The 13,674-nt window shown below is 35.6% G+C and overlaps 1 protein-coding gene across 2 annotated transcripts in view; it reads left to right on the top strand.

The window, feature by feature from the left end:
* Positions 1–13,674, top strand: part of RELN (reelin) — a 498,553-nt gene that overhangs the window by 234,160 nt on the left and 250,719 nt on the right. The window lies entirely within an intron of this gene.

Below are 13,674 nucleotides of genomic sequence, written 5' to 3'. Positions count from 1 at the left end.
AAACTCCAAAAAAAGGGAGATGAGAAGAAAATGCTCATATAACTAAAGTTAGAAGAAGTTGAGGACCTACAAGTATGTTTTATCTCATTAACATTTCACTTAAGCATTTACTACTTGTACGTCAACTATACTTTCATAGTTCCTTTTTATAAATTAAACTATTTTAGTATGACCTAAACACTGCCAGTATTTCATATGAATGGAGCACAATTTTGTTTTTGTTTTATTAAAGGGAAACATAGCCAGTCCCCAAACTGGGGGGATCCCAGGTACCCATCAGCAGGTGAATGGATAAACAGTGATATATCCATACAATGGAATACTACTCAGCAATAAAAAAGGAATGGATTTTTGTTAATTGAAACAGCATGGTTTAATCTCAAAAACATTATGTTGAATGAAAGAAGCTAGACCCAAAATAGTTCTTACTATATGGTTCCACTTTAATGAAATCTAGGATAGGTAAAAATTATGTAAAGTGCTGGAAATTAGATCAGTGATCATTTCCAGGATAGGGGATGACTGGGAAAGACAGGAGGAGATTTCTGGGAGTGACAAATGTTTTATATATATATCTTGAGGGGTGTGGGTCACATAGATGTGTGCACTTGTCAAAGCTTGTATATTTCTGTATATTTCACTGCAAATTTACCTCAATTAAAAAATTCAGCAATAACAAAAACAATGAGAAAAATAAAAAGGAGACATTGATTCACAACTCACAGTTATGAAGAGTTCAGAAAGAGAGTTAAAGGAACTAGAAAGTGAATGATTTGTGAAAAATGACTTAAGTTTTCTTAAGTGTCTTTATCCTCCAAACAATTACAAAGTCAAGCAAGAATCCTTGTTTTGCTTAACAGATTATCCCTTTAATGCTTGTTTTCTGAAGATCACAGAAGGCATTTGGAGCTGTAATATCACTAGGCTCTGATGTTCTAGTGGGAAACGTGGGACTGTTAGAAAACATGATGATAAATGGCAACTCAACGACAGCAGATGTTTCCCCTCCAGCACAATAATTATAACAGAGATGTCCTTTTCAGCAGAGACCAGGGAAGAACAGGAGTCAGTCCTCAGAAGAAGCGTCTTAGATGAGTAAGTTGTGATGCTAACAGGGATATGAGACATCAGGAAGAAAGATGCAAATGAAGTTGTCTTGGATCCTCTGGTACATGAAGACCTCTGTCAATTGGTTTATCATACAGAAAGCCCCTCAGTTTATAGCTAAGGAAGCTAAAGCCATGGGTGGCATTGTGTAAGATTGCTTAAATCAAGAAGAGCCTAGAACAGTTCCATTTTTATCTGTAAAAGATCATAGTACAGAACTAGCGAAATGGAGATCACAGACTGCTGCATCTGCTATTCTCTTGAAAATACTAATTTCTTGGAGCAATTATTCTGAAATACAGCAAAAACATGGGTGATTTGGCTAATCACAGTTTATTTTCTTTGAGAAAAAGAATTATCTGAACAAAGAGCTTGAGGTTTTAGGATGAGGGAGATAAGTTATTCTAGCTAGGGATTTTCAGTGATTAAAAGCTTAGTCCATAAGAGAAAAGAAGTCAGCAAGCAGTAAAATTGCTTCATGGTAATGTTGGTATGTTGGAGCCACCATCCTCCCCCAAGAAAAAACAAAAACAGAGAGGACTCCATTTAGTAGCCAAGTGTGAGAACAGCAATGTAAGTGATTTCCAAGAATCAGAAAAAAATTAGACTGATGAACAGTGTCACTGGGAAGGAAACTGGATAAAAGTCCATCTACTTTGCTCACTGTCCAGCAGACCCTTGGGCAGTAAGCCTGGAAGACAGCTCTGGGAGTAGGGGAGGACCAACCAGGGACACCCAGCACTGTGTGGTACTGCTGGAGGATTTCTGGGGGTGGGGTTCGTAATGGTGATCATTTAGAAGACAGATGACTTCATAGACTTACCCAGTGTAACACAGAGCAAAACCTTACATTTTTTTTTCAAGAGCAGGTAACCAAGAGAGATCATGGAATGGATAAGAATAGTCAGGCTAAATAAATCTTTTTTCTGATGACATGCCTTTGCCAGAACCTCTAATAAAACCATGTATTTGTGAGTTATGTAATAGGTCCGATATTCTGATCTTAGGTGCATCTTTTACTTTTTTTCTCATTTCCTCCCTCTTGATTTCTTCACCTCTTCCCACTCTTTTTCACTCTTTCTTCTCTTTTGTTAATAACTTTTTTATCTTATGACAAAACTCTCCTCTCGCCTTCCTCTCCTGCTTCCTTCCCCCTCCTTCCTCTTCTTTTCCTACCATGATGTCATTGCTCTGGGGAAAAGCTTCGTCTACAATAGAAAGGTTAACCAGGAGGTGTCCTACCAATAAAGTAAAGTGTGAATCTTGAGGCTTATTATTTCCTTCTTTAATCTCTGTTTTAGATGACAGAAGTAAGAGCTCACTCAATGGAATTAAATGTCAAGTACATTTGAAACAAGGAAGAAAATATTTCTTCAAGCAGCATGTAGTGGAATTCACCATAGTAGGAGGTCAGAATATTGCATGCAGTAGTAGGGTATTAGAAGGGTTATTTTCAACCCAAATAATATTTGTCATTGTACCTGTTAACAAAGGAGAGATCAAAATTTAAAACTCCCTAGTGAAATAAAAAGAGTTCTCTTACCTACCTCAGTGAGAAGTAATGAGGATGAGCCATAAATGGGGTTTCTCATTTTCACATTTAGGGCATGTGTTAGCTTCGTAGAAAAAAAGGCATGACATCATTGAAGGTGATATTATTCTCAGTCTTATAGAGTGAACTTTCCTTACTGTTTTTCTAAAAATATTCCACGTTTACAAAGAGAATAGAGTTTTTCTTAAGCTTAATCTTTCACGAGAAAATAGTTATGCCCTCTTCATTATGAAACATGGTCTATTATAAAATACAGTCAAAGGTTGAATGTTCTGGCTGTTGAGTTTGAATAGAATGCACAAGGAGCTCTGGTGTCTCCAGAAGCAGTCAACTGACTGCCCAGCTACCAAATGCCCCTCAGGGTTCTATTTGCTTTGGTGGATTCATGAGTCTCATATTTGGCCTTGCCTTACAAACTCACACATCAGATTTTGTCAGACATGCAGTATGAGCAGTTTCTGAGAGAAGAGCCATGTTATCCTTGGGATCAAGAGATTTTTCTTTTCTTTTTCTTTTTCTAATTTAAAATTCTTTTTCTAGTCGATATGAATATTAAAATTATTTTAATATCTCCATTCAGAAATGCTGGTAAATACACAATTCCGATTCATAGAATGCTAGATTGCTGCTTTGCAGCTGAGTCCCAGACACTGACTTTTTCAGAGGCAATAAATTCTGGAGAGATAGTCCGATGTCCTCAATCTTGGGGACAAACGGCATGTATCTCAAATGAGAATTTGATGATAACTGATTGTCAGTAGTTTCCAGGTGATTAACTTGTCTCAGCAGAATGCCTGACTAAAGGCAGAGTGATTTCACTCTGATCTAAAAAGAAGAATGAGCCATGTAATTAGATTGCTCTTGAGAAAATAATATTTCAATTATTTATTTATTGTTATGAGGATGATATCACCACCAACCATTCATAAATCTCCTGTTGTGTGAAGGAGCCAATTTTCTCATTACTCCTCCTCCTCTTTTCTGTATCCTGAAAGTCCAATGTGTGTCACTGCATTACATGGGGACCACATACTCCAGGGACGTTTCACTTCAGCTTCCCCTGTGCCTACCGAATGGGTGGTTGGCATGTTTTCCAGCCTAATAATTTTTCAATCAGGATTGAAAACATAATTACACCTTCTGGAATATACTTTCTACAGCATAAATGCACATCACATAGAATTCTTTATCCCAAACACAGCCACCTAAATAATAAAAAACAAAGGTAGAGAACTGACATCAAATAACAAGTGTCAAATTGCCAAAGAGCTTGTTACGGTGAAGAACAAAACCTTGGTTCAAAGCATTTCTTTTTCTTTTCCCTTTTTCTTTTGTTTGTGGTTTGACCCTACATATAGTGGTCAACAACTACCTGACTTTATGTTTACTGATTCTTTTATGTTTTTTAGTGAAAAAAAACAAGTGATAGTTTCTATGTATAAAATAGTGTTGAATTCTATCTAAGGTTGTACATAAGCAAAAGAATATTGAATTTGATGATGTACTTTAGTTGAATTCATTCTTTTTTTTAAAGATTTTTTTTATTTTTTATTTTAATATTTTCTTTTTTTAATATGTGTATTGTTTTTATTGGCGTTCAATTTGTCAACATATAGTATAACACCTAGTGCTTATCCTGTCAGGTGCCCCCTCGGTGCCCATCACCCAGTCACCCCATCCCCCCACCCACCTCCCCTTCCACTACCTTTTGTTTGTTTCCCAGAGTTAGGAGTCTCTCATGTGTTGTCACCCTCTCTGATTTTTCCCACTCATTTTCTCTCTTTTCTCCTATAATGCCTTTCACTATTTTTTGTATTCCCTGCATAAGTGAAACTATATAATGATTGTCCTTCTCCGGTTGACTCAGCATAATACCCTCCAGTTCCATCCATGTCAAAGCAAATGGTGGGTATTTGTCATTTCTAATGGCTGAGGAATATTGTATTTATATAGACCACACCTTCTTTATCCATTCATCTTTTGTCGGACACCGAGGCTCCTTCCACAGTTTGGCTCTTGTGGACATTGCTGCTATAAACATTGGGGTGCAGGTGTCCCAACATTTCACTGCATCTGTATCTTTGAGGTAAATACCCAGCAGTGCAATTGCTGGGTCATAGGGTAGCTCTCTCTTTAATTCTTTGAGGAACCTCCACCCAGTTTTCCAGAGTGGCTGCACCAGTTCACATTCCCACCAACAGTGCAAGAGGGTTCCCCTTTCTCCACATCCTCTCCAACATTTGTTATTTCCTGTCTTGTTAATTTTCACTATTCTCACTGGTGTGAGGTGGTATCTCACTGTGGTTTTGATTTGTATTTCCCTGATGGCCAGTGATGCGGGGCATTTTCTCATGTGCTTGTTGACCATATGTATGTATTCCTTGGAGTCGAGTTCATTCTTAAAATGTCCTATGAAGTCTATGACATTTTTCTTATTTTTGTACATTTTCATTAACAAAACAAAATCCTTTTATCAAATTAAAAAAAAAAGAACTTTTAAGAGGAGTCATGGTAGCTTTTAAAATAGACTGAACCAAAAAGAATGACAAACATTTTTTTAAATGCAAATTGTTTTTATAGAATTGGAGTTCTTTCCTCTTATTTTACTGACTACGTTCAAGTGGCATGGGAAGAGTGTTGGACAAGGAGTCAGGGAATCTGAATTCTAGTTCTGTTCTATCATTTGTAAAATGAGGGGTGACGAGACTCGGTGATATTTCAGATGCACTCTAACCTGAACGTGCAATGATCTGTAACTCTAGTAATAGATAAGCTTCATGTGGAACCTAAGCATGTGATAAATGGGTTCAGAGAGGGCTTAATAGATTCAGGCTTTGCATGATCTTTGGGGATAGCAAGCCTTTTCCTTAAAACGTCTTTTAATCATACTGTTCATAATGGAATATATTTAGAGGTATGCAGTTCATATGATGTGCCATGGTATTTGTCAGATTCTTATGTTGTTTTTCATAGTGGGGAAAAGGAAAAGAAGGGGGGATCCCTGGGTGGCTTAGCGGTTTAGTGCCTGCCTTTGGCCCAGGGCGCAAACTTGGGGTCCCGGGATCGAGTCCCACGTCGGGCTCCTGGCATGTAGCTTGCTTCTCCCTCCTCCTGTGTCTCTGCCTCTCTCTCTCTCTCTCTCTCTCTTTCTCTCTCTCTCTATCAGAAATAAATAAATAAATCTTTAAAAAGAAAAAAAGGAAAAGAAGGAGGAAGTTTTCTTAGATTAGAGAAATCTTCAGTATTACTTTAACTATTAGGCAGAGAAGTAATTCATTTCTAATCCTTAGCCTGGAAGGTAATATTCCTTTTTAAATTGAAAAACAAAAATCTGTTTAACTGGGTTAGTTAAAACTTTCTTCTTCCAACCAGTCTCTGAAGAATATGCTACCTAACTTGACAAAGCCCATCATTTTCCTGAGAAAATTCAATCGTTAGGCCACAGTTTAAATGTTAGGAACAAACAGCACCTTTTTAAAAAATTTATTGAAGTATATAATTGACATACAATATTATATTAGTTTCAGATGTACAACACAGGGACTCAACAATTCTATATATTACTGAGGTTCACTGCGATAAGTGTAGTTACCACCTGTCACCATACAACATTATAACAATAATATTGACTATATTTCCTATGCTTACTTTTCATCCCATGACCTATTTTATAACTGCCTCTTTTTCCTCTGAAAGCCTGAAAAAAAAATTGCACTGCTTATCATCCTGCAAATTGAAACCTTACTGAGTTATTAAGAACTTGTAGAACTTTTCCATAAGGGAAGAATAAGATAATAATATTCTTCAGAGAGTGCATCCATTGGGGTTAAGTACCTAGTTCTACTCAACCAAATCAAGTTGTTAGATGCAGAGGCATTCTGGGGAAGAGAGGAAGATAGGACTTTAAGAGCAATTAGGTATTGTTTTATATCCTGTGGTGATTGAGCAATTACTTTCTTGGCATTTGGATATTTGTTTACATCTGTAGATTTTCAAAACTCACCTTCTCAGATTCTGACATAGATCATTTTTTCTTCTGGGAAGCCATGAGCACTGGTTGCCTTTGTACTGTCTCGTCTCCATCAGGATCATTGTTTCATGATGAAATTATGATTTGCTTTTCCTTTCTGTCTTTTCCTTTCTGATACTCATTGTTTCATGATGAAATTATAATTTGTCTTTCCCTTTCTTTTTTTATATGCACAGTATTACAATGCTCAACTTTATAGAAAAAAAATGCAAGGAAGGTCATATTATAGAGTCACTATTAGGAGAGTCACCTTATGAGCAACACAGATTTTTAGGAACAGAAGTGAACCCACTGCCTATAATCATGGAGAAAAGGAGATAGGAGAGAGATTTTTCTACCTCCAGATTGCTGCACATTGAAAGGTCATGATGATGGTTAGAGCTCTCCAGAAACCAGACTAAAGGCAATATGATTGATTGCTCCCTCAGGATCCATTCTTGGACCTCTTCTCACTTCCCTCTCTCCTGATTCCCATGCACTCCTATGATTTCAACCATATCTTAAACTATCATGTCAGTGATGATCTTCTTTCTCTGACGTTCAGGTACATATAAGCATTGTCAGCTGGTCACCTCCAGTTATGGGCAGAACCAGAGAGCAGTCTGTAATTCTCTAGGGATATGCTGTCTAATATGGCAGCCACTAGTCACATACAGCTGTTGAGCACTTAAAATGTGACTAGACTGAATTGAGATGATGTGCTGTAAGTATAAACTATACCCTACAATTTGAAGACTTAGTATGAAAAAAGAATGTAAGCTATGTCACTAATAATTTTCCATTAATTAATTATATGTTAAAATATAATGCATCTAATGGATTATATAAAACATAATTAAAACTAACTTGGTTTTTTTTTTTACTTTTATTTGTTTAAAGATTTTATTTATTTGAGAGAGAAAGAGCACACTTGTGTGAGCAGAGAGAAGGGGCAAAGGGAAAGGGAAAGCTGAGCAGGGGGCTAGGTGCAGGGCTTGATCTCACAATCCTGAGATCATGACCTGAGTTGAAATCAAGAGTCAGATGCTTAACCAAGTGTGCCACCCAGGTACCTCCCTTTTTACTTTTAAATGTTGCCGTTAGAAAGTTGAAAATTACATATATGGCTTACATTTCTATAGAATAGGAATATTCTAGAATATGCCCACTCTTCCCCATCTCTACGCTATTTGGGGGCACTATCATGTCTTACTTGTGTTACATCAGTAGTCCTGATTTTTCTACCTCCAGTCCATCATTTGCTAGAGTCATTTTACTAAGAGTTGGATTTGTATCATGACTTTGGAAATAGAATAATGAGAGTTTGAATCCCAGTTCTATCATTTCTAAAGTGTATAACCTTGGACAGTTATTTAATATTTCTAAATCTCAGTTTAAACATCCTCTAAATGGGGATTAAAAATGGAGGGAGGAAGGTTTATATGAATTTATTGAGGCATTGTTTGTAGAGCTAGTAGCATAGCACCTATCACTTTGTAAATGGTGCATGAGGCCTTCCATGAACTGGTTCCCACTTTCGAGCCCATTATACACCATCCTTCTCTAGGTACCAGTATGGTTCTCGTCACACTAACTCACTGAAATGGCAGCTCTTCTCATGTGTCATAATCTGTGTCCTTTGTGCCCTATTACACCCTTACTTTTCTTCCTTGCTTGAATAACTCCCAGTCCTCCTTCAGGACCAGTTCTGGGACCACCTCCTTTGGGAACTTTGCCTTCATCCTCAGTCTGAATTAGGTACCATAATAACCAGTGCAGACTCCTGTTATAAAGAGTGAGCAGCTATGGAAAATGTGATGGGTTTTGGAATTAGCAAGCCCAGGGCCAGACTGCAGCCCTGTCACCCTCGCAACTATGTGGCTTGAACAAATAAATGTTAAACTTATCTGAAGCTCAGTTTTCTGGTTAGTAAAATGAGGATGCTGACAACTATCTTATAGAGAAGTCTGAGAGATTCAAATAGGCTTTAGAATATCTGACTCATAAAAGAAGGCAGTGAATAGCTCTCATGGCATTGGCACCCTGCGTTGCAATTGCGTACTTATTTCTCTGCTTCTTCTGTAGTGTACACTCCTGAAGAAAATGTCACTGTTTTATTGGTCTTTGACCTCAGTGCCTGTAGGTCCTTAACACAAGTTTGTTATTTACAAGAATGAATTAATGAATGATGAATGAATAAATAACACATCGGCAGCTACATGTATGTTGCATTTGACCACCCAGAACAATGGGCATTCAGGATAAATTCTAATAATTTCTCAGACTGTGAGACATTCAAGCAAAGGATATTTAAAAGACATTGGCTGAAAGTTGATGGATTTGCTCCATCAATCATTGTTGAAGCCATTGTTCTTCCAAATACAGCAACCCAGTGAGTAATTCTAAATACATGGTCATTCTAAATCTTTACATTCAACAGGATACCAGTGCTTTTATGAATTTTATTTTGTTTCTGGATCTATAGCACAACGAAGAAAAACAAGGTCTGAAAGGGTTGTTGAGCCAAATGGGGAGAAGGGCTCTTACCTATTTGCTTTTTTTTCTTGAACTTACTGGCTTTTTAACTCCTGTTACCAGGTCATGATCCTAGGGTCCTGGGATTGACCCTCACAATGAGCCTGTTTATCCCTCTTCCTCTCCCTCTGCCTGTCACTCTGCCTATTTGTGCTCTCTTTCTGTCAAATAAATAAAATCTTTTTAAAAATAAAATAAATTTTAAAATAAAAGCTGTGGGAAGGAGAATGTATTGTTTTTCTGATACACAGTTGATTTGGAGACTGCTGATCAATACTTATAGATAGAATGGTGATTGCTATGGGAATCCAACATCAAGCCTCAGACTTCATATCAACAATGATGCATTTATTATTAGTTATTTAATCTGGTTGTTTGCCTTGTATTTTTAAAATTGAAGTAGAGTTGACATGTAATACTAGTTTCAGGTATACAACATAGTTACTCGACATTTATAGACATTACAAAATGTATCACTATGATAAGTATAGTTACTGTCATCACACAGTTATTGCAGTAGTATTGACTGTTATTTCCTATGCTGTATCTTATATCCCTGTGACTTATTTATTTTATAAACTAGCGGTTTGTACCCTTCAATTCCCTTTGCTTATATCATTCCTCCCCCACCCCATGGCAGCTGCCAGTTTTCTATTTATTAATCTCTTTCTGTTTGTTTCTATTTTTTTAAGAATCCACATGTAAGTGAAATTATATGGTATTTATCATTTTCTGTCTGACTTATTTCCCTTACCATAATACCCTATGGTCCATCTGTGTAGTCACAAATGGTGAGCTTTCATTCTTTTTTATGGCTCCATAATATTCCTGTCTGTCTATGTGTGTGTGTGTGTGTGTGTGTGTGTGTGTGTGTGTATCACATCCTCCTTATCCATTTATTTATTGATGAACATTTAGGTTCCTCCTCATCTTTGCTATCATAAATAATGCTGCAATAAACATAGTGGTATATTTATCTTTTTGAGTTAATATTTTTGCTTTCTTTGGGCAAATATCCAGAAGTAGACTTACTGGTTCATGTGGTATTTCTTTTTTTAATTTTTTGAGGAACCTCTATACTGTTTTCCATAAAGATTGAACCAATTTACATCCCCACCAACAGAGCACAGTGGTTCTTTTTTCCACATCCTCACAATTGTTATTTCTTGTCTTTTTGATTAGCTATTCTGTCATATGTGAAGATGATAGCTCTTTGTGGTTTTGCTTCGCATCTCTCTGATGATTAGCAATATTGAGCATCTTTTCATACATCTGTTGGCCCTCTATATGTCTTCTTTGGAAAAATGTCTATTCATATCTTTTGCCCATTTTTAATTGGATTATTTAGATTTTTGGTGTTGAGTTGTATAAATTCTTTATATATTTTGGGGATCTCTTATCAGATATCATTTGCAAATATCTTCTTCCATTAGGTAGGTTGCCTTTTTGTTTTGTTGATGGTTTCCTTTGCTCAAAAAGCTTTTAAGTTTAATGGTAGTGCCAGTAGTTTATTTTTGCTTTAGTTGCCCTTGCCTAAGGAGACCAATCCAAAAAATATTGCTAAGACCCATGTCCAAGAGTTTGCTGCCTATGTATTCTTTTAGGAGTTTCATAATTTCAGATCTCACATTTAGGTCTTTAATCAGGTTTAAGTTTATTTTTGTATAAGATATAAGAAAGCGTCCCTGTTTCATTCTTTTGCATGTAGCTTCCCTGTTTTGAAAAGACTCTTTTCTGCATTATGTAATCTTGCCTCCATTGTCACAGATTAATTGACCATAAGTAAGGATATATTTCTGGGCTTTCTGTTGTGTTCCGTTGATCTGTATATCTATTTCTGTTCTAATATCATATTGTTTCTATTAGTATAATTTTGTTGTATTCCTTGAAATTTGGAATTGTGATACCTCCAGCTTTGTACTTCTTCCTCAACATTGCTTTGGCTATTTGGAGTCTTTTTGTGATTCCATATCAATTTTAGGATCATTTGTTCTAGTTCTATAAGAAATACTATTGGTATTTTGCTAGGGATTGCATTGAATCTATAGATTGCTTTGATGAGTACATACATTTTAACAATATTTATCTTTCTGATCCATGAGCACAGTATATCTTCCCATTTATTTGTGTCATCTTCAATTTTTTTCATAAATGTTTTATTGTCTTCAGAGTACAGGTCTTTCGCCTCTTTGGTTAAACTTATTCCTAAGTGTTTTGTTCTTTTTGATGCAATTGTAAGTGGAATTATTTTCTTAATTCTCTCTCTGCTAGTTTCATATTAGTTTTTAGAAATGCATCGGACTTCTGTATATTCATTTTGTATCCTACAATTTTACGGAGTTAATTTGTTGGTTCTGATAGTTTTTGGTAGAGTCTTTGGGGTTTTCTATGTATAGTGTCATGTTATCTGCAAAGAATGACAGTTTTACTTCTTCCTTACCAATTCAGAAGTCTTCTTTTTCCTTTGTCTGATTACTATGAGTAGGCTTCTTAGTATTATGTTGAATAAAAGTGGCAAGAGTGGGCACTCTTGTCTTGTTTTTGATCTTGGAGAAAAATCTTCCAGCTTTTCACAATAATGAAGATTTTAGTTTACAGTCACTGGATGAAAATGGCAGATAGCCATTGTGAGGGTTGAACATGTTTAAAATTTTTCTCTGTCAAAGTTGATGTTTCTCTGAAGTCATTTCACAATGACTTGGAGGCTAAATAATCCTCATCTATCACTAAGTAAAAACCCCACTATAATTTTGTGCTACTTCTCTGAGCTTTTATAACAATCACATCCCCTGAAAAAAATTAATTTATAATTTAAAGATAGAGAAACAGTAATAAGAAGTTCGTGTAATAGTTTCTTTCTGGGGGAAAAAAACAACTGGGATACCAGTTCTGGATGAAAATGGTGGAAATCTGTAATAATAAAAAAGAAAATAATAATAATAGCTAACACACTAACACATCATGTTAGCTATGTGTAGGTACTATTCTAAGACCTCAAGCCTTAATAATAGTACTGTTTATGAGGCTGTCTTATATCCCTTCATTCATTCAACAGATATTTGTGGAATACAACATTCCAGGCATAAAACAGTGAAGAGAGCTGTTTGTCACCTTTATGAAGCTACTATTATGTCTCTTCTAATGTCAAAGGTTTTTTTTTAGAAATTTGCTTCATGGTAATCAAGAGAAGATTTCAATTTCCTAACTAAGATTTGTGATGCTATGAGATACTAGCATTTTAAATTCCGTATCAGAAATTATTCTCTGTTTATTCTAAAAAAAAAAAAATCAAAGGTTCTTGACATTACTGATTGGCTTATATGGGAACACAGCTCAAAAGAATAATACCAATCACTTAATCCATGCAATTCACATGTAGGAAATACTTAATCTTTATTTGCCAAGTTTTTACTTACTTACTGTGCTTCTGCTTCTTGGCTTTGTTTTGATATCTGGTATCTTTTCCCACTTTTGTTTTCTTCCTCCCTGAATGGGAATTCTGACTCCCTCTTTCTCTGAAATTAGCAAACAGTTGAAAGGGTGAAATACAGTGATCACGAAAACAAAGGGCATACTGCTCTTTCCTCAATGTTTGGCACCTAGAATGTGAAAGTCTGAAAATGTCCTTTCTGCATGAAATATAGCTCTCATGTGGTTTGCGGTTCAGATAGAGGAAACATAGATTATCCTTTCTACGTGTTAGGTATGTAATGATTGTAGGTTGAGATGTCATGATGCAGAGCATTGTGTTGCTGTAAATATGCAGAGTCAAATCCAGAATTTCTATACCTTAGTTTCTACTAAAAGCATGAATAAATTTATTTTTGACATTCTGTCCTAAAATTGTATTGACCACTTCATTTTGCCATAATAAAAAAAAGCAGCTAATTAAATTATTTTCAAGGTTAATGTATCAATTCAGTATCCAACATTTGCTTGATTTAGAATTTGTATATATTTCATATTAATATGTACACTAAATATAAGCTGATTCCATTATTTTTAGCATGTTATATTTTATAGACATTCAGATTTATTTGAGGACAGTAATTTTAAACTTAAACAACTCAAGAGAAAATTAAAATTTGTAAAGCATCTTTTGTTTTCAGAGGTACAAGTGTTAATTAAGTGTATATTACTTTGCTTATCATTAATATTTGTAAACATCCTTGTATTGGATATGGTATGTATGTATTATATGTAATTACTAGTAATAATACCATCTGCCATTAAGTGCCTACTAGGAGATTGGTTCTGTACTCTTGTGTTTCATGCATTCTCTCATTTAATCTTCATGACAACTATGAGAGATTTAGGTCAATATTATTACCCTCATTTTACAGGCGAGAAAACCAAAACTTTGGGCAATTAAATAACTTACCCACCATAGCGAGTGACTGAAAGAATTGGGATTGAAGTTCAAGTCTTTCTGGTTTCGTGTTTCATAAACATGTCACAATACAAAAAACCA

Source organism: Canis lupus, chromosome 21, assembly GCF_048164855.1.
Source record: "Canis lupus baileyi chromosome 21, mCanLup2.hap1, whole genome shotgun sequence".
In the NCBI taxonomy this organism is placed as follows: Eukaryota; Metazoa; Chordata; class Mammalia; order Carnivora; family Canidae; genus Canis; species Canis lupus.
This window is presented reverse-complemented; position numbering and strand designations above follow the sequence as displayed.